The sequence below is a fragment of the Bos grunniens genome, chromosome 7 (genome assembly GCF_055505025.1).
Source record: "Bos grunniens cultivar Pamir isolate PY7600 chromosome 7, Bosgru_T2T1.0, whole genome shotgun sequence".
Classification (NCBI taxonomy): Eukaryota; Metazoa; Chordata; class Mammalia; order Artiodactyla; family Bovidae; genus Bos; species Bos grunniens.
The window spans coordinates 1,478,893-1,501,572 of NC_141171.1; the positions used below are offsets into that span (position 1 = coordinate 1,478,893).

A 22,680-nucleotide genomic window follows, 5' to 3' on the forward strand; every position below is an offset into this window, starting at 1 on the left:
GTCATCAGTGACACGTGGTTTCTGACAGTTCTGTGCTGCCATCTAACCTCTTTGATTTCTTTTTATTTCAACTAAGCATTTATTTTAAAATTTCTGAATTTCTAGCCTCTGTTATTTCTGACTCTTACTACTTCCTTCTTTCCCATGAAGTAAAGTGAAGTCACTCAATCGTGTCTGACTCTGCAACCCCATGGACTGTAGCTGTCAGGTTCCTCCATCCATGGGATTTTCCAGACAAGAATGCTGGAGTGGATTGCCATTCCTTCTCCAGGGGATCTTCCCAACCCAGGGATCAAACCTGGGTCTCCATCACTGCAGGCAGACTCTACCATCTGAGCTACCACCCAGTTCTATAAAGTCACTTCCTGTCCCCCACACAGACTGCAGAAGATGGCCACTATGGGCTTTTGAGCAACGCTTATTTGGCTCAGACGGTAAACTGTCTGCCCGCAATGTGGGAGACCCCGGTTCGATTCCTGGGTCGGGAAGATCCCCTGGAGAAGGAAATGGCAATCTACTCCAGCACTCTTGCCTGGAAAATCTCATGGACGGAGGAGCCTGATAGGCTACAGTCCATGGGGTCGCAAAGAGTCGGACACAACTGAGCGACTTCACTTTATGCCCCCATCACTAGTGCATCCATTGTTGCCTTGGTAAATGGCAGGCTCTAAGGAAAGGGGGATACATACTCTTGGGTCTTTGAGGAGACTGGGACACAGAGCTGATTTAACACTGACATCCAGGGACCTGAAGCACCATCACTGACTTCCTTCTTGGAGCAGGGGGGCAACCTAGGAGTCAGGTGACAATCCAAGCATACTCTGGCTTCCCAAATAGAGCCCCAGCCCGGGTCTTTTTCACATGAACCACTGGGTCCAGGACCCCTGAGTCAATTCCCTGGTTCCTGCATGCTTCATTAGTGTGGTCACATGGGGTGGTTGGCAGTGCGTGAGAAACAGCTAACAGTCCTGAGACTGATGTCCTTGCAACCTGCTTGCAAAGCATCTGGGAACTTAGATTTAGGAGGGTTCCCACCACTGATAAAAATGGCTCACTGTGTCAAAATTGTTTGGGTTTATGTTGAACATCTGCCTTCTTTTTGGGAGCCTGGAATCTTAGTACATGCCAGCAGAGGGCACCTGTGTGACCTGCTGCTAACAAAAACCTTGGTGCTGAGTCTCATGAGTTTCCCCAGGTGGCAGCTTTCCACATGTGTTTGTCATCATTGCTGGGAAAATTAAGTGAATCCTGTGTGTCTCCACTGACAAGAGACTCTTGGCAGCTTGAGTTGTGAGTCCTTATATTGATGACCTGGTGTGAATTGACCTGGTGAGCAGAAAGTGTTGAGTACATCAAGGCTTTGGTGAGACGCAGGCGCTCCGGAGCGTCGGGGGCTTGTCCCCTTGGTGAGGTCACCAGGCAGTGGCATCTCAGACATCGGCTTGGAGCTAAATACAGGCTACTGCACTTTGCACCTCCTATCATGATGAAAGGAAGAGTAAACTGGGTTTTGGAGGCGGCACAGTCCATACCTGGGGACCCTGAAGAGACACATACGCCAGGTGACACAGAAGGCTGTGAATAGGGCCATGGGAAGGAAAGGCCTTTGCAGCAGGGCAAGCAGATGCTGCTTGGCCCACAAGACTCAGCAGGTCCCCGGGACTACAGGATCTGCAGTGGACACAGAGATGTGACGTGTTTCTGGCGAGCCCCAGAAAAAGTCCTAGAGCGTAACCTCCAGCTGTTTAGTCACTAAGTCGTGTCCGACTCCTTTGCAACTCCATGGACTGCAGCCTGCCGTGCTCCCCTGTCCGTGGGATTCTCCAGGCAAGAGTACTGCAGTGGGTTGCCATTTCTTTCTCCAGGGAATCCAGGGATTGAACCCATGTCTCCTGCATCGGCAGGAGGATTCTTTACCACTGAGCCACCAGGGAGGCCCATTTTTCTACCTTACCTTATTGTCAAAGTTTGATAACTTTGACACTGACATCTCTAATCCACTTGGAATTAAGTTGCTTTTTATGTCAGTATGGGGTTGCATTTTTGCCCCCAAACTTTTTTTAACATAATTTTATACTTAAAGCTTGCAAGAAGAATATAAAGAATTTCAATATAGCCTTAACCCAGATTTCTATTGTTTTACTATATTTATCTGTCTCTGGTCTCTTTCTCTCCATACCCACAGACACACACAGAGACATACATACACACACACACATATTATCCTTCTGAGGCATTTGAGGATAATTTGCATACAAAATAGCCCTTTGTTCATCAATATTTCTGTGTGTATGAACATTCTCTTGTACAGCTAGAGTACAATGAGCAACCTGTATGCAGGTCAAGAAGCAACAATTAGAACCAGACATGAAACAATGGAATGGTTCTAAACTGGGAAATAGTACATAAAGGCTGTATATTGTCACCCTGCTTATTTAATGAGCCTGGCATGAGAAATGCCAGGCTGGATGAAGCACAAGCTGGAATCAAGATTGCCAGGAAAAACATCAATAACCTCAGATATGCAGATTACACAACCCTGTGGCAGAAAGCAAAGAGGAACTAAACAGCCTCTAGATGAGAGTGAAAGAGGATAGTGAAAAAGCTGGCTTAAAACTCAACATTGAAAAAACTAAGATCATGGCATCCGGTCCATCACTTCATGGCAAACAAATGGGGAAACAATGGAAACAGTGAGAGAATTTATTGTCTTGGGCTGCAAAACCACTGCAGATGGTGATTGCAGCCATGAAATTAAAAGACACTTGCTCCTTGGAAGAAAAGCTATGACAAACCTAGACAGTGTATTAAAAAGCAGAGATGTTACTTTGCCAACAAAGGTCCATATAGTCAAAGCTATGGTTTTTCTGGTAGTCATGTATGTATGTGAGAGTTGGACCATAAGAAAGCTCAGCGCCAAAGACTTGATGCTTTTGAACTGTGATGTTGGAGAAGATTCTTGAGAGTCCTCTGGACTACAAGGAGATCCAGCCAGTCCATCCTAAAGGACATCAGTTCTGACTATTCATTGGAAAGACTGATGCTGAGGCTGAAGCTCCAATACTGAGGCCACCTGATGCAAATAACTGACTCATTAGAAAAGACCCTGATGCTGGGAAAGATTGAAGGTGGGAGGAAAAGGGGACGACAGAGGATGAGATGGTTGGATGGCATCACTGACTCAATGGACATGAGTTTGAGCAAGCTCTGGGAGATGGTGATGGACAGGGAAGCCTGGCCTGCTGCAGTCCATGGGGTCGCAAAGAGTCGGATACGACTGAGCAACTGAAAAACAACAATTACTGGTTGCTCATTGGAATGGTATACATCCCAATCAACTCAATTTTATAGAGTGTTTAGTGACACAATTTGAAGAGACTGAAACAAGATATATCTAATTTATATCCAAAAGTAGTTTTATGGTCTAATTGGGGAAGAAAGATAAAACAGCAGCAAGTAGGACAGTACACAGAATCAGGTGCTTATATTTCACAGAGAGCTGCAAACCCTTCTCTTGATTTAAATTGCATTCATCAGTTTCAGGGCTCAAAGGGCTAGAAGGGACTTTAATCCAAGGACTTTAATCTGCACTAAGAGAACTTTAAGCCATTGATAATAAATTGATCAGGTTTCCACTTCTGGTAATGTCATACTAGCTTTTTGCAGTCCAACCATCAAACCAAGCACAACCAGAAAATATGGAAAAAACATTTTTAAAACATTGCATTTTAAGACATTGAAGAGCTACCAGTGCAGTGAGGACTTTGGGAGCCACAAGCCCAGAGAAAAGGAAAGTTCAGTACTGGGCATTTGAGGCATTTGCTAATTCACAAACAATAGCTGTGAACTGGCCAAAATGTGGTGGCTGATAAACTAAGATAAGGAGAACTTAAGCAGTCCTGTTGAGTTTGTAGACAAAACTTGGAGTTCAAGACCTACCAAGGAGAATGAGCCATGATAAACACCCTTGGCCTTCCATTAGAATCCCTAAATGCCTACACTATACAACTAGAGGATGAACCAGAATTTGACTAGCCTTCTCAAAAATTGGAGCCCAGCTTTGCATTTGCTTATTTTCTATTTGGATTCAAGTGATATACCCTTACCCTAAAAGTGATGTTCCCCCCTTCCAAGGCAATAGGAAATACTCTGGATCAAGGTACTGTCAGCAGCAGCCTCAGAGTATCACAATACTTTTCATATATCTCTAGCAATCCATCAGAAATAGCAGGTATACCAGAAGACCAAATGACCAAAAAGAGAGGGAGAGAAAGAGAGAGAAACAAAGAATAGATCCAGCCAGAAGACCAAATGACCAAAAAGAGAGAAAGGAAAAAAAAAAAAAAAAAAACAAAGAAATACATCCATAAGATATATAAATATTGGAAATATAATACATAGATTTTAAAATACCTTTTAAGTATTTTTAGGAAACCAATGACAAGATGGATAATTTCAGCAACTAAATTGAAACAATGTAGCATTACATGGAATGTGAAGACTGAAAACTATAATAGTTGAAAGTAACAACTCAATAGAAGGTTTAATTGAACTTCAGTTCATTCACTCAGTCATGTCCGACTCTGCAACCCCATAGACTGCAGCAGGCCAGGCTTCCCTGTCCCATCACCAACTCCCAGAGTTTACTCAAACTTATGTCCACTGAGTTGGTGATGCCATCCAACCTTCTCATCCTCTGTCGTCCCCTTCTCCTCCCACCTTCAATCTTTCCCAGTATCAGGGTCTTTTCTAATGAGTCAGCTCTTTGCATCAGGTGGCCACAGTATTGGAGTTTCAGCTTCAGCATCAGTCCTTCCAATGAATATTCAGGACTGATTTCCTTTAGGATGGACTGGTTGGATCTCCTTGCAGTACAAGGGAATCTCAAGAGTCTTCTGCAACACGACAGTTCAAAAGCATTAATTATTTGGCACTCAGCTTTCTTTATGGTCCGACTCACATACATACATGACTACTGGAAAAACCATAGATTTGACTATATGAACCTTTTTTGGCAAAGTAATGTCTCTGCTTTTTAATATGCTGTCTAGGTTGGTCATAACTTTACTTCCAAGGATTAAGCGTCTTTTAATTTCATGGCTACAGTCACCATCTGCAGTGATTTTGGAGCCTCAAAAAACAAAGTCTCTCACTGTTTCCACTGTTTCCCCATCTATTTCCAATGAAGTGATGGGACTGGATGCCATCTTAGTTTTCTGAATGTTGAGCTTTAAGCCAACTTTTTCACTCTTCTCTTTTACTTTCATCAAGAGGCTCTTTAGTTCTTCTTCGCTTTCTGCCATAAGGTGGTGTAATCTGCATATCTGAGGTTATTGATCTTTCTCCTGGCAATCTTGATTCCAGCTTGTGCTTCATCCAGTCCAGCATTTCTCATGATGTACTCTGCATATAAGTTAAATAAGCAGGCTGACAATATACAGCCTTGACGTACTCCTTTCCCTGTTTGGAACCAGTCTATTGTTCCATGTCCATTTCTAACTGTTGCTTCCTGACCTGCATACAGATTTCTCAAGAGGCAGGTCAGGTGGTCTGGTAGTCCCATTTCTTTCAGAATTTTCCACAGTTTGTTGTGATCCACACAGTCAAAGGCTTTGGAATAGTCAATAAAGCTGAAATAGATGTTTTTCTGGAACTCTCTTGCTTTTTCCGTGATCCAGCAGATGTTGGCAATTTGATCTCTGGTTCCTCTGCCTTTTCTAAATCCAGCTTGAACATCTGGAAGTTCATGGTTCATGTATTGCTGAAGCCTGGCTTGGAGAATTTTGAGCATTACTTTACTAGCGTGTGAAATGAGTGTAATTGTGCGGTAGTTTGAGCATTCTTTGGCATTGCCTTTCTTTGGGATTGGAATGAAAACTGACCTTTTCCAGTCCTGTGGCCACCGCTGAGTTTTCCAAATTTGTTTTCCAAATTTGATGCAGCACTTTCACAGCATCATCTTTTAGGATTAAAAATAGCTCAACTGGAATTCCATCACCTCCACTAGCTTTGTTCATAGTGATGCTTTCTAAGGCCCACTTGACTTCACATTCCAGGATGTCTGGCTCTAGGTGAGTGATCACACCATCGTGATTAACTTAGACATCACTGAAGAAAGTATTTATGAACTGAAATACAGGTCAGGAGAAAATATTTCAGGCTGCTGCTAACCTGAAACACAAAAAGGCAAAAGAAAAATACATAAAAAGGCATAAAAGAGTTTAGATCATGTTGAAAAAGTCTAATTAACATGTAATTCAAATCATAGAAGGAAAGGATCTAGATTGAGGCAGAGCAATATTTGGGGAGATAATGGCTGGGAATTTTCCAAACCTAACCAAAGACACCAAACCACTGATTCAAGAAAACCACACCAACAGTAAAAGTGAGGGGAAAAGACAAAAAAAAATTTTTTAAAGCAGTTAGAGGAATAAAAGTTATCAATACTTCCTTTTTGAGAAGAAATTCACATAACATAAAACTAATGATTTTAAAGTGGACAGTGGCATTAGTATATTCACGGTGTTGTGTAACCACCATTTCTATCTGGTTTTTAAAAGCTTTAAACATCCCAAAAGGCAACCCCTACACATTAAGTTCTTGCTCCCTATTCCACTCTCCCTTCAGCCCCTGGTAACCACCTCATCTGTGTTCTATCTCCATGGGTATACCTGATCTGGACATTCATATAAGTTGAATCATATGGAATATGTGACCTTTTGTGTCTAGCTTCTTTTACTTAGCATGTTTCAAGGATCCATCCACACCATAGTATGCATGTATCAGTACTTCATGCCTTTTTATGGTTGAGTAATAGTATAATAGTCTGTTGTATATATGTCACAATTTGTTCATCCATTCATCTTCTGTTGAACGTTTGGGCTACTTCTACCTTTTGGCTGTTGTAAATAATACTGCTATGAATTGGTATACAAGAATCTGTTTGCAGACTCCCCTGGCCGCACAGTGGGTAAGAATCTGCCTGCCAATGCAGAGGACACGGTTTCAATCCCTAGTCCTAGAAGACTCCACAGACCATGAGGCAACTAAGCCCATGTGCCATAGTCACTGAGCCCGTGCTCTAGAGCCTGCCAGCCGCAGCTACCGCACCTGCGTGCCACAAGGACTGAAGCCCGCACACCCGAGAGCTCGCATGCCGCGATACGGAGCCTGCATGCTGCACGCATGCCCCTGAGCCTGTATGCAGAACCTGTTTGCTCTGCAGCAAGAGAAGTTACCACAATGAGAAGCCAGTGCACTTCAAGGAAGAGTAACCCCAACTCGCTGCAACTAGAGACAGCTCGAGCGAAGTAACGAAGACCCGGCACAGCCAAAAATAATAAAGAAAAAAGAACCTGTTTGCATCCCTCTTTTTTAGTACACTTTTAAAATTGTATTAAATTTTGGCTGTGCTGAGTCTTTGTTGTTGCAGGGGCTTTTCTCTAGTTGCAGAGGGCAAGGGCTGCTCTCTCGTTGCGGTGCCCCAGCGTCTCATGGCAGTGGCTATTGTTGTGGAGCGCAGGCTCCAGGGCACTCGGGCTTCAGTAGCTGTGGCACGTGGGCCCAGTAGTCGCTACTCCCCAGCTCTGCAGCACAGGCTCAATAGTTGTGGCATACAGACGTAGTTGCTCCAAGGCATGTGGGATCTTCCCAGATCAGGGATTGGACCCTGCTTTGGCAGATGGATTCTTTACCACTGAGCCACCAGGGAAGCCCTGCACCCCTCCTTTTAATTATTTTAAGTTTGTACCTAGAAGTGGAATAGATGAATCATATGGTAATTTTATGTTTAATTTTTTGGAGTGAAGTCGCTCAGTCACGTCCCACTCTTTGTGACCGCAGGGACTGTGGCCCGCCAGGCTCCTCTGTCCATGTAACACAACATAGATAAGGTGGCTCACTGGTAAAGAATCCTCTTGCCAATGCAGGAGATGTGAAAGCGGGTTTGATCCCTGGGTTGGGAAGATTCCCTGGAGGAGGAAATGGCAACCCACTCCGGGATTCTTGCTGGGAAAATCCCATGGACAGAGGAGCTTACTGGGCTACAGTCCACGGGGTCACGACTGAAGTGACTTAGCACAAGCACAATACCCTTTAAAATGGTCAAGATGGCAAATTTTATGCTATGTTTTTTACTATAATAAAAAAATCAATAATAAAAGAGTATCATGGCAACTTGTGGTAATAATCTCTAAAATTTAAATGAACAGATTCCTTGAAAATACTAAGTACCAAAACTGACACAGAAGAAACAGGAAATCTGAAACAGAAGATCTAAATTCTCTGAATTTATTACTGCCGCTGCTGCTGCTGCTAAGTCGCTTCAGTTATGTCCAACTCTGTATGACCCCATAGACGGTAGCTCACCAGGCTCCTCTCTCCCTGGGATTCTGCAGGCAAGAACACTGGAGTGGGTTGCCATTTCCTTCTCCAGTGCATGCATACATGCTAAATCGCCTGAGTCGTGTCCGAGTCTGTGCGACCCCATGGACAGCAGCCCACCAGGCTCCTCTGTCCACAGGATTCTCTAGGCAAGAATACTGGAGTGGGTTGCCATTTCCTTCTCCAAAATTTATTACTAAACCTAAGTAACAAAGTCATAGTTTAAACTCTTCCCTCAGAGAAACACTCCAGGGATAAGAGACTAAGAAGTACAAACTGCTATGTATAAAATAAGATACAAGGATATAGCATATGGAACACAAGGAATATAGCCAGCATTTTATAGTAACTTTAAATGGAGTATAATCTATAAAAATATTGAATCACCATGTGGTATACCTAAAACTAATATAATATTATATATATTATATTATGAGTGTTATAATACAGACTATACTTTAATTTTTTTAATGATTTTTTTTAAATTTGAACTCTAGACCTGGATGGTTTCACTGGTGAATTATTTATAGTATCTCATGAAGAAATAAAACAATCCTACACAAATTTATCCAGAGAACAGAAAAAGAGGAACAAACTAAGTTCCTCATTGCAGGGCTCAAGTCCTGCAATGAGACCAGCATAACATTAACACCAAGCATGACTAAGACATTACAAAAAGGAAAATTACAAGTTAATTTATTTTATCAATATAGATACACATATTCCAAATAAAATATTAGCTAAATGAATTGACAATATATAAGTAGGAAAAATTACAGCCAAGTTAAATTTGTTAAAAAATGCAAGGTTGAAAATCAGTGGGATTCAACACATTAACAGAATGAAAGTGAAAAGTCATATTTTTATCATAATAAATACAGAAAAGGCATTTGCTGAAATTCGACACCCATTCTTCCTTATCTAATAGAGTATTCTTCACTGATAAAAAACTAGATGGTAAGACTTTATAAAGGTATGGTAATTAAGATTGGGAGGTATTGATGCAAGGATGGATGTATAGCTTAATAGTACAGAATATGGTCCCCAAACAACCATGCATTTATGGGCACTTGGTCATGTGAAGGTAGCACTGTATAGTAGTGAGCATGAGAGTGGTCTTTTCAATCAGTGGTTGTCCATCAGCTGAATATCTATAAAGAAAAGCAAAAGTCGCTCAGTCCTGTCTGACTTTTTGAGACCCCATGGACTATACAATCCATGGAATTCTCCAGTCCAGAATACTGGAGTGGGTAGCCTTTCCCTTCTCCAGGGGATCTTCCCAACCCAGGTCTCCCACATTGCAGGCAGATTCTTTACCAGCTGAGCCACCAGGGAAGCCTAGGAATACTGGAGTAGGTATCCTATCCCTTCTCCAGCAGATCTTCCCAACCCAGGAATTCAACCAGGGTCTCCTGCATTGCAGGCAGATTCTTTACCAACTGAGCTACCAGGGAAACCCCATAACAAGAAAGTGAATCTTAATTCCTACTTTACACCATACTCAAAAATGAATTTGAAGTGGAACATAGATCTAAATGTGGAAAGTAAAACAATGGAGCTTCTGAAAGATAAAACAATATCTTCAAAACCTTGAGATAGGCAATTTCTTACATAGGAGTCAAAAGAGCTCCAACCATAAAATAAAAGATAGATAAAGTGATCCACACTAAAATTAAGAAATTCTGTCATAATACACTATTTTAGAAGAAAACCTATAACATTTATAGCAAAGTAATAAGTAGTATTTATATATTACTTACATAAAGTCATAACAAAGGACTCACACTCAGAATAAAGGAAAAGACTGACAACCTGATAACAAAATGAGCAAAAGAAACATTTCAGGATGAGCAAGATATACAAATAGCCTAAAAACATATAAAAAAGTGCTCATCCTTTTTAGTCATCTGCTGCTAAGTCACTTCAGTCGTGTCCAACTCAGTGCGACCCCATAGACGGCAGCCCACCAGGCTCCCGCATCCCTGGGATTCTCCAGGCAAGAACACTGGAGTGGGTTGCCATTTCCTTCTCCAATGCATGAAAGTGAAAAGTGAAAGTGAAGTCGCTCAGTCGTGTCCAACTCTTAGCAACCCCATGGACTGCAGCCCACCAGGCTCCTCTGCCCATGGGATTTTCCAGGCAAGAGTACTGGATTGGGGTGCCATTGCCTTCTCCGTTTTAGTCATCAGGGGATATAAATTAAAACCACAATGAAATACCCCTTATATACCCACCAGAACTGCAAAACTTTTTAAGTCAGAAAAACATCAAGAATTAGTGTAGATATAGAGCACCTGGAATTCTCAGCCACTGCTGGGGGTAAAAATTGGTGCAGCCACTTTGGAAAACTGCCAGTATATACATCTACCTGAGACCCAGCCATTTCACCCCTAGATTAAACTGAAGAGAACTGGATCCACATGTGTGCAAGAGATACATAAAAATGTGTGTGTATGTGTGCTAGGTCACTTCAGTCACGTCCAACTCTTTGCAGCTGTATGGACTGCAGCCCTTCAGGCTCCTCTGTCCATAGGATTCTCCAGGCAAGAATACTGGAATGGGTTGTCGTGCCCTCCTCCAGGGGATATTCCTAACCCATGAAAGTCTTTTACATCTCCTGCATTGGCAGGCAGGTTCTTTACCGCTAGTGTCACCTGGGAAGCCCCCACACAAAAATATTCCTAACAGCAGTATTCATAATAGCTCCCAATGGGAACAATGCTCATGTCCATTAATAGAAGATTGGGGGACTGCCCTGGTGATCTAATGGCTAAGACTCCAAGCCACCAATGCAAGGGCCCAGGTTCAATCCCTGATCAGAGAACTGGATCCCACATGTCACAAATAAAAGATCTCCTGCCACAACTAAAAATCCCACATGCCACAATTCAGGCACAGTGCAGATTAAAGAATAAAAATCTTCTATTTTTATTTTTTTTAAATAGAAGATTAGATAAATAAATTGTGGGGCAGTCATACCATGGAGTATTACACAGCAACAAGAGTGAACAAACTACTGCTGTATTCAATGACATAGATGAATGTCACAACATAATATTGTCTGAAAAAATCCAGGCATAAAAGAATATATACTCTGTTTCTATTCATGTAGAATTAAAAACAGGCAAAACTAAACCATGGTCTGAAAAGTCTGAATTGTGGTTTCCTTTGGAGGAAAAGAGAAGGTCTGGTGACTGGGATCAGTAGAGGTCCTTGTAGAGTGCTGGGAGGGTTCTGGTTCTTGACCCAGTGATTTCACAGGTATCTCCTCTGTAAAAACTCACCCAGCTGTAAACTTATACACTGTGCACATCTGTATACAGGTTATACCTCCATTAACAGCTTACCTAGTGACATCATGTCGCCGATAATAAGAATCAATTAATCAGTAAACAAGGTGTTTCCAGGGGTTGAAAAATTTACCATGCTTTCTTGGCAAAGCCAGCATCATGCTTTTCTCTAAAATTCAGCTGCTTGTGTGTTCCTCTCTTGATATTTTATTTTTCTCAAGCAAACTGGTTAATAGCTGGGTAGATTACTAAGTAAATTCTGACCCATGGTTTATTACCAAAGATTTGGTGTCAGCTGATCAATGCACTAACACAAAAAACTTAGGTCATTTCCACTTCTGGAGGCTTTAGTTCTTCCTGCAGAGCAGAAAACTTCCTCTTTTCTCAGTTTCTTTTGTTTTGTTTTTTAAATCTTTAAGCTTTAAGCCCAGTTGGACTGTGCAGATTCTTCTGAGTGCTGAGACTCAACAATCAGAGATCAAATATCCCATCTCTTACTTGGGACTCATCTTAAGAGGTCTGCTTAATACAGATGGCACGCATCTTTTAATTCATCCCAGTTTTTTAAATACAGAAGTTTTTAATAAGGAAAGTTAAACAAGAAGAAGTGATCATGAAATGCTTTCATTTAAAACTATATATAATATCTTTCCTCTCCTCCCTGTCCCTCATATCATTTAAAAAAATAAGAACAAAGTTACAGCAATTATAATACCTTATTTCAAGACTCAAAGAGCTGTAGTAATCAGGACAGTGTTGTGTAAGTGTGAAGATGGACAAATGAGGACTTCCCTGGTGGCCCAGTGGTTAAGAATCCACCTTCCAATGCAGGGGACATGGATTCAATCCCTCCTCGGGGAACTAAGACCCCACATGCTGCAGGGCAACTCAGTCTGCATGCCACAGCTAGAGAGCCCACGCGCCCCAACTGCTGAGCTCAGGAGCTGTGGGGTCACATGCAGCAAGTGGAGGACGCCTGCGTGGCACAGTGAGAGGCGTGGCACAGTGAGAGCACCTGCACGCCGCAACAACCCCCACGCGCCACCACCGAGACCTGCCACGGCCAAACAAACAAATCAACTGCCCAGAAAAAGACCACACCGATTGAATGATGGATTTTCTTTTTTTTTTTTTTCCACCTTTTTAAAAAAATTGGAATATAATTGCTTTACAATGCTGTGTTAGTTTCTGCTGTACAATATTATGAATCAGCCATATGCATACATATTATGTAGAGATATGGATCAGCTCACAGTGGCTGTCTGAGAAAGGACTGGAAATTACTGGTCTTAACATGTGTAGAGCTAATCATGTAAAGGAACTTTGATATAGACAGAAACTTTTTCATGCATTCTGACCTGTCAGTCTGCCCAACTGATGACCCTGTGCCCTCTCCTACCTCCACCGGCCTGCTTAGCTCAGAACAGAAGCCTTCAAATGTATAAGTGGAATCTTTTTAAGAGCACCAGGCAGCTTTTGCTGGGAGAGCGCCAGTGGTTAATCTCTTGGGGATCCAAGCACTGACATTAATATATTTAAAGTGTGCTTACACTGAGGGATGTCTGTATTCTTTTCATAAGAGCCCAAAATGGACATGTTTGAGAAAATGTGATGCTTTGAAGATAATCCACGTTCTTTTCCTTCAAGCCAGGTGGGGAGTGTAGACCTGACAACCTATTAAGTCCATTTTTCTTGCTCCTTTTCCAGGTGGTCACTTCTTCCATCGGAACTCTCTGTCCCCTCGAAGCCTGGTGTACGAAAGTGAATTCTCCACAATCGAACCATCTTTGGACATGTATGATGAGAACAAAACCTGATTTTTTTAAGTGGACCGTCACTTCCCTTTGATTTATGATCGCCTTTCTTGTTTTGTATTCTTCTGTCAGTGTCCATTTTGGGAGAATGGCAGTGCTTTCCAGGCACAGGTTGGGGCTCAGGGTTACAAAGTCCCCCAAGGTGAGGCTTTGAGGGCAGCTTTATTGCCCAGGTGGCCTCATGGCACGGAAAACCTCCCCAAAGCTGGCCACTGAACATGGGCCCCAAGAAGCCTGGCTGTTTCCAGAGAAGAGGCGGGGCCCAGGGCTTAGGATTGCTTTGCCAATGGGCTCTGAATAATCACATGCTATTCTGTGTTGGGGTGACGCTGGGGTTCTTAGATAACTTTTGTGCTCCCCACTCATAAAGCATACTAAAGCCTGTCAGCACTGCTTCCCACGGGTGCAGGGCACATGTTGCCGCTTCGTGGACTGCTCTGTATCTTCCTGTCTCTGACTTTACTTCCTGTTAAAGGGCCTCCTTCTAAGGGTTCCTAATAGAAAGCCTCGTCTTTTGTTCCTCCTCTGAGGCTGACCCCGAGCGCTGCAGCAGGGCCGCAGGCTGTGCGGGGTGGGCAGCTGTTCATGTTGTTGCTGGCCCCCCTAGAAGAGCGTGGCATAAAGTGAGCAGTACTCCTGTGACCACTGAGACACGGAAGGTCTTGTCCCTGAGGCTGGTGGACCTGTCTTCTTGGCAACTGCTGAGGGGTATGGGGAGGGGTTGCTCAGGAGGCCAGCTGGGCATGGTGACCCCTGGGTGACGGCCTGTGGTTGTCAGAATCAAAAAGCTCAGAGTGCTTTCTTGAGAAAAACCAACCACCTCCTTGCTGTGAGATACCACATAAGCACCCCTCTTAAGTCTACCCACCCAGCCCAGTGCCCCCCCGTCAGCCTCAGCTGAAGCACGAAGTGGGCCCAGGAGCTCACGGCATTGCAGACATCAGAGACATGTGTTCTTCCCACGTTCAAGCTAACCTCTCAAGAAACATGTATCTCCAGAGAGCGCCCAGCACAGAACCACAGTGAGCTAACGGATGAAACCGACCGCGCGTCCTTTCTGCTCAAGAACACGCCATAGTTCCGCCTGTTCTCCTGCAGATATGAGCTGTGTAGAGATGCACCTGTAAACCCGCAGCTCCTCGTGTAAGACTGGGCACTTCAGTTCCATGTGCCTGGAATGTGATCCGGCAGCAAGCCACGCAGACTTGCCCTGTCATTCGTATTGACTCTGTAGGACAGAGCCTGAGGGGAACACTTGCCATTTCTCCTGTGAAGCTGGCTTCTCCTGCTGTGATGTGTTGCTCAGATGCCTCAGACACAGTGGTGCCTGGAACGCAACGCCTCAGAGAATCAGGGTGCGGTGTCACCTCCGAGTGACCGGCAGCATGCTATCATTTGAGGCGGGAGCAGTGCAGAGTTAACAGCTTTTTTTTTTGAGCTTTAAGCAAGGGCTTTTATTTAGTTTTCCTTTGTACTCTAGTCTTTGTACTATAAAAATATTTTTGATAAACAGTTCCAAGAGAGTACTGTTTAGAAAGACGGGTCTGCCCCCTGGCTTTACGTGAGAGAATGTGTCTCAAGGAGAGCAGAAGTTGGTCTATCAGAGGTTCCAGACACGCACCTGCGTTAGTGTTTCGTTTGGCCATCTTCCAGCGAAGGTGGCTCAGTTCTGACCATGTTGTCACTACCATGACCTTGTTTTCCTGAACCAGAACTTAGATCCCAGTGGAGCGTCTTCTGATTTGTGCATTATGAAAGCATATATGTTAAATTTCACTCCAGACATTCCTTTACTGAAAAGAAATGAAATTACTTGAGAAGAAACTAAAAATTTAGACCCTAAAAGTCTGCCTATTCATATAATATTTGAATTTCTGGTAAATCTAGGGCACACATCCACTGTCAAATAACCAAAGAGGCATTCCTTACGAGGAAATTCTCTCAGAATAGTGCTTCAGATCCCAATTCTTTCCTAAAACTTGGGGCCACTTTCCTACTCAGCTACAGAATGTCCTGCCTTTGTCCGGAGAGACAGTAACTTCTCCAGGAAGGTCGTATCTTCCAGGAATAGGGACGGTAGCATTTTTTGTCCCAAACAACACGTTGTCTCTTTGCTGTAGCTGTGCCAAGGGGAAATCCTCTGTCCAGCCTCCACGCCACCCCCAGGGATCCTGGCAGAGGACGGGACCCCAGGCTGCTTGCAGAGAATGCACTTCTCACTATAGGCAGTCCTGCCCTGAGAAGCTTGAGGTTCGGGGAGCAGAGTGTCTTGGAAAGTTGGGGTTTAGAGACGTGTTTCTGCCCTATATCTCAGTTTTTGCAAGTCTTACAGCTGCAGTGGTTATTAGCCAGGAATGATATGATAATCTCTGATTGTTTTTTGTGAGTTTGAGGGGAAGGGGGCAGAGAGTACTATTCGAAGAGTGGGAGGCATAGAGGAGTGAGCTTCTGAGCTTCTTACACCACAAACCCTCTGACCCTTCAGGAGACTGCTCTGAGCTGAGCCTGGCTCCCAGTGCTCCCTCTGTAAAGACGGGCATGGCCTCCACCCTGTCTCCAGGCCGAGCTGGGTGAAAAGCCAGTAGGCACCACAGGACAAGTGTGGAGCTGGGCCTGGAGCAGCCACATCCGTTAGCTGATCTGTGAGGAACTGGGTTGTGACAGGTAAAATGCAAACTTGACAATTTGGTGGTTTTTAACTTCCTAAGGGAAGAACTGCCCAAAACCCTGCTTTCTTTTCAGGAAAGAGAGGGAGAGAGCAGAGGCGCTTGGTCAAGTAACAGCCAAGCTGTCCACAGTACAAGGGCTAGGCTTGGTGGTGTGCGTGGGCAGCGTGTCTATCCAGGGCTGCCCGCCTCTGCCCTCTCAGGGGGAGACAGGCTTTACCACCGGGAGCTTGTCTTGACAAAGTCTGGTGAGTCCCACTTTTGAAGAAAGGCCTGGCCCAGAGGAGTGTCACGACACACTTCCCTGAACACCCTGATGTAGACTGCACCAATCTGAAGCTGACAGCCCAACTTCTGAAAGGTGGGGCTGCACAAAGTTTAAGCAAAATAGAATAACTAAATTTGACTAACTTTATATTTACTGTGGGCTTTATAAGCTCTTCTCATATTTTAATACCCCTCACATCCAGTTCTTTTCTTGACTTATGTGTTTTATGAAACTGGTTTTAATGGAGAAAAAATCAAAATGTTATCTTGCTTCGTGTTCGCCTTTATCATCTAAGCGGTGATTCTGCAGGAAAACAAGGAGATGGTGTTAATATCTGGTCACCTGTGACAATGGTTGGTGCTCATAAACTTCATGAAACAAAAGCACCATTTCCAGGAAGCAGCATTGAGGGAAAAGGTAGGAAGTTCTCACTAGATGCCAAACACATACATAGGGAGTTACAGTGAATCCAGTGATCATTAGGCTGTTACTAAAACTGGCACATTATCAGCCAGCTGAGATGTGAGCCCAAATGCAATGGTGGTGAATGATGAAGAGGTTTCAGGGCGTAGATGGAAGGGTGTGGTGCAGCTCAGGACCCCCACCAGCAGGACCTGTGGTCGCTGAGGATGCCATGCAGGCCAAGGGGCTGAGACCAGCAAGGCCTTGAGTTCACCTCCTGGGAAGGGAGAGCTTTGCTGTGGGGAGGGCCCACATCTCAGCTTTGCAAAGAGGAGGAGCTGGGAGGGGGCGGGGTGAGCCGGGTAGGCCTGCGGTGCCTGGGTGCTGGCATCTGGCTGAGAGTGGGGGAGGAGGGAGTCCTCAGATTGATTCCGAAGCCTAGTGCTGGTCTCAGTGACCCAGGGGGTTGGTGGGACACAGGGGGAGAGAGACATGGGGACAGTTTAGATCTGAGGGCTGGCAGGACCTCTAGGGGAGGCACAGAGATACAGCCCTGGACCTCAGGCAGAGGTGTGGGGAGGCAAGGGTGGTCAGGGTGTGGCTCCACTGGGCATCAGAATACTGGAAAGCTGTGTTAAATGGACACATTACCTAGAGCTACCAAAGTAGGCACCATGTCAGCCAGTCCTCGCGTGCCCCAAATCTCTCCCTCCCCTCCTTCCCACACACACTCACTGGGGTTAGAGTCTCCTAAAGTGGGTACAGACAGGCCTGGGGGTCCTAAGCTAAGCTCAGATGATGATGGAAGCCAGAATAGGGCAAAAATTGCCCACTGATTTGAGAACCAGGACAATGACATTTGAGGACAGAAGGGGCTACAGACAGCAACTGACTTAGAAAAAGCCACTGAGCAGAACTTCCCTATTCAAGAAAAGTGGTAAGAAGAGAAAAGTGGTAGTCACTTCACTGCTGTGCCAGGAGAAGCCTCACTAATGCCCAGAGATGGGGTTTGGGGTTATTAAACTCAGAATTCACTCCCAACTCCATATATGGGGCAACTGCTATGACATCCACAGCTTAAAATAAGTGTCTTCCCTGTTAAAGGCAGTTGTTAAAAGTGAGATGCGTCGACTTTTGCCTTTTCTTTTGGCCTTGTTGGTAAATCACTCCAAAGTCCATTTGGAAAAGGATGAAATGAATGTCATGTTCATGGCACATCCATGGATGTGGTTAACATTCTTTCAGCAGGACTGGAGCACGCCTTAAAGATTTTAAGTTTTGTTATAGAGAAAATTCAGGGAAAAAGGCTACAGAGGTAAGGTGCCTGTGTTTCCTTCATGAAATTGTGCTTTTTTTTTTTTTTAACTGTCCTACATAGCAGCAGGAAAAACAAAGCATGCCAGTTCCCACAACCAGAGGAGAAGGGTTTCTCCCACAAGAGGCCGTGTCCCCAGCTGGCCAGCCCCTATCACTCCTCTGGGAGTCAAGTCAGGAAGTTTGCCCTCTTTCTTAGGGGTGCCCTGAAAGATCCCCAAAGGCTGAACCTTGGAGAAGAGTCCAGTGGGTCTCCAGTGGACATGGGGTAAAAGCAGTCACCTGAATTCTCCAGAGCTGCACCCCACTAGCCTTCAGTGATCACAGAGGAGAGGCGATGCTGTTGGTCTCGAGTGCTAAAAGAACAATATATTTGCCCAAGACTTGACTCTCATGGTCCCACAAGGCCCTGGGAGGCTCCCGGTTCATAACTTGGGACTTAACTGGGGTTTTGCCTCTTGCAGTTCACAATAGCTCAAGCCATTTTTTTCTTCACTTTGACTTGCTGGAGAGAAAGACACTTTGTGACAAACAGAAAACAAAGAAACTCTGAACTTTATGCAGACTTGAGTATCAATGTTTCAGAAGGATTCCGCGCTCCTGGAATCACTCAGACCTCTGTCCCAGGTCTCCTAGTTCCTCCCACTGGATCGCCCACACACATGTCCACAAAAAAACAGGGGTCTGAGGTGACACAGACCCGGCTCAGCAGCCTGAAAGGAGTAACTTTCTCAGAAACGGCAGGCCTGGGGAAGCACTGCCGGTGGCTCAGAGGCAGCAGCCAGAGCGTGCCTACTCAGGCTGACGGTGGCGTCCAGCTCAGCTGTAAGCACCTTTACAAACCGCACCCCTTCTTCTTCTGTGGAAGGGCCAAGAGCTGGAGGACGTCATTAGCACCCTTCTGGCAGCTGCAGTGGGGTCTTGACCCACTGGGACACAGCTTCTAGGGTCACCCACTCATTTAATGCTGGCCGGAAATGGCTCACTTCTCACCAGTCCGTTATAGTCCACTTGGGCAGGACTGTGTGCAGGCAAGAGGCGTTCTGGTCATCTGGGAAGTCTGACTAGCTTTCATCAGCTCCTTACCCCTCAGGTGACAATCACTCTCTCCAGCTTTTAGCAACTTAGAGCTATCAGCCTCTGTGGAGACTTACAGATGATTGTTCTGAGCTATTTTTACAAATTTAACCCAACACAAAGTGAATTCTAATTTGCTGTAGGAATTATCCTTCATCCATAATTATGTCCAGGTATATTTACACTTGGAGAAGAAAATGGCAACCCATTCTAGTATTCTTGCCTGGAGAATTCAATGAACAGAGGAGCCTGGCAGGCTACAGCCCATGAGGTAGCACAGAGTTGGACATGAGTGAGCATGCACACACATACACACATCCACACTATGTGATATTTAAGGAGTTTTCTAGTGACTGGGCAGTACTGAGCCAAATGTTTGTGGAAACAGAAGAGGTGGAGTAGGTAGGTCATCACGTCTCAGGCCATTTCTTTCCCAGCTGAGCAAGCTGTTCCTAAGCAGAAAGACTCACTGCCTACTGCCTACCAGCATGCCACAGGACCAGGCCAGTGGGTGTGACCAGCGCCAGAGTCCCACCTCGTCTGCTAGGTACCCAGCCTGAGCTGACACATGCCATCCTAGAGAGAAGTGAGAGGGTATCATGTCCATTCATTCCCTGGCAGCCCAGGCCTGTCTTGCTGACCCAGTTGGAGGAGCGGCACACTTGGCCCAATCTTAGGGCCAGAAGCTGGTGTCTTGGGCTGAGAATGGAAAGCAGGGTCCACTTCTGAGTGGCAATGACTCTAGCTAAGGAAAATGGACCCGGTGGTTATAAAAACAGGAAAAGACTCCAAGCTAGGAAATGCTATTTGGAATATGGGGAACCCCATCACCTAATAGAACAATCCTGTTCCTAAACAAGAGGAGATGTTGGTCCAAGTCCTAGGCCACATAGGTCACAATTGTTTTTTTACCTTCAGTAGCTTTTATACTCACGTTAAAGTTAGCGCTTTCATATTTCGGCCATTCAAAGAGCTCAGTGCCTCTTCCTCTGAGTTTCTGCAAACTATGCACAGCATCTCAGAGGGTGGCATACAAAACTATTTTTCTAACTATAGCACAGGAAGTTTGGGGTGGGGGAGGCTTGGGATATACCTACATGTAGCCAACGACTTATTTTCCCACCTTGAGGGATGAAAGGGAGACTGTATACCTGAGTTTAATTCGCCATTGGATCTCTTGTACCAGAAAAAACACATATCAAATATCCAAGAAGTAAAATTGATCACTAGCTTAATCTGGGGACTCACTATAAGGAAGGGTCACTTTGACTAGAACACAGATACCTACAAATACAATGTGAGCTGATTTCTTGGCAACCTTTAAAATGTTCTGGGCAGCACAACTTCTAGGTCTGTACAGTTGATGTAAGTATAATTAAGTAGTGAAATTGTATGGTATATACCTATATGCCAATAGTGTATACCTGTATGTGCAGGATTTGCTAACATAACCATTTCAATAAAAACTTATTGAAAAAGATGCATTGGCCACATGGAGTGCTGTTGGTGGAAACCTGTATCAGTGAGGACTCTCCTGGTTGCAAATGACTGAAACCCCAACCCAAACTGGCATAAGTAAAAAAATAGTGTGGTGTTGCCCAAATGCTAAGTCAAAAAAAAGTGTAGTGTCTCCCAAAAGCTAAAATGCCATGAGTATGCGTATATCACTTACGGAATGTTTTGGCCCTCAAATACTGAAACCAAGACACATCTGCTAGTTATAGCCTCGTTCGCACAAGAGCTGGTCTGCCTCCCCAGGAGACCAGAGTGGTATCTCCTTGACCCTGACTGGCTTGGTTGGAAGCACATGGCCATCACCGAACGAGCCACTGTGGTTACAGAGGTAAAATGTGCCATTAGCCAAGGCCAGAATTGGCTCTTCTTTGGCAGCCACGAGTGCATTCAGCTTCACCTGAAAGACAGGAGCTGAGAGTTGAAAGACGTGGTTGCTACAGCAAAATCATGATGGAAGGAAGAAATGGATGTTGGGGCAAAAACAGCAAATGTCCAATACATGTAGAAAAGAGTTGGAACCAGGAAGGTGTGGACATTAATACTACTTCTGCACTTATTAGTATGAAATTGGCAAATCACCTGTCTGGATTTCAGTTTTATCTCTTTAATATTGACCTCAAAATACCTATCTTCTAGGGTAAATGAGGGAGAAGGCAATGGCAGCCCACTCCAGTACTGTTGCCCAGAAAATCCCATGGATGGAGGAGCCTGGTGGGCTGCAGTCCATGGGGTCACTAAGAGTCAGACACAACTGAGTGACTTCACTTTCACTTTCCACTTTCATGCATTGGGGAAGGAAATGGCAACCCACTCCAGTGTTCTTGCCTGGAAAATCCCATGGACAGAGAAGCCTGGTAGGCTGCAGTCCATGGGGTCGCACAGAGTCAGACACGACTGAAGCGACTTGGCAGGCAGCAGGGTAAATGAGTGGGGATTGGATTTAAAATAATGAAAGAAGTAGGCTTAAGATCATATATCCAGTTACAGCTCAACAATTATATTAAAATGGGCAAAGACTCTGAATAGACATTTCTCTAAAGAAGATATACAAATGACCATCAAGTACATGAAAAGATGCTCTCTCACCGTATCTCACTGTGTGCACTGTTGCTGAACCCATGGTAGGCAAGGCACGAACTAAGAGGCTGAAAGAAAGTGCAGGGAGCTGTAGGAACTGCAGATGCGTTTATTCTCTCCTGGCTGGCGCAGCAGACATGACATGACGTGACCGCACACCACCACAAGGGCTTTCCAGCTGGAGCTTATACGTGCTTACGGAACAAAAGTAGCCTATGGCCAAGCGAGTACCTTGTGACACGCCTGCCCAGTGCCATAAATGACTCAGCTGTTACATAATAATCATTATTACAAAATGTGGGGCAAGAGTGAGAGAGCCAGGCTGAGAGAACCTGACCACAGCCATCTTGGCTAATTTGCTCTTTCCCTGCTGCTGCTGCTGCTAAGTCGCTTCAGTCATGTCCAGCTCTGTGCGACCCCACAGACGGCAGCCCATCAGGCTCCTCGTCCCTGGGATTCTCCAGGCAAGAACACTGGAGTGGGTTGCCATTTCCTTCTCCAATGCATGAAAGTGGAAAGTGAAAGTGAAGTCACTCGGTCGTGTCTGACTCTTAGTGACCCCATGGACTGCAGCCCACCAGGCTCCTCCATCCATGGGATTTTCCGGGCAACAGTACTGGAGTGGGGTGCCATTGCCTTCTCCCTACAGATGCTTAATATCAAAAACCACTAGGGAAATGCAAATCCAAACCACATGAGATACTACTTTATATCTACTTGGTGGCTATAATAAAAAACATAGTAACAAGTGTTGACTAGATATGGAGAAACTACAACCCTCACACATTACTGGTGGGAATGTGAAATGGTGCAACTGCTTTGGAGAACAGTTTACAGTTCCTCAAACACATAGCTTTATCATATGGTCCAAGGGA

The 22,680-nt window shown here is 44.7% G+C and overlaps 1 long non-coding RNA gene across 1 annotated transcript; it reads right to left on the bottom strand.

Moving 5' to 3' along the window:
- Positions 1–4,359: 4,359 nt before the first annotated feature.
- Positions 4,360–21,968, bottom strand: LOC147367969 (uncharacterized). The gene is made up of 2 exons (XR_015166365.1): positions 21,815–21,968; positions 4,360–6,171 (listed from the first exon to the last, which is right to left on the bottom strand). It is a non-coding gene; the product is annotated as an uncharacterized LOC147367969 (long non-coding RNA).
- Positions 21,969–22,680: the final 712 nt, after the last annotated feature.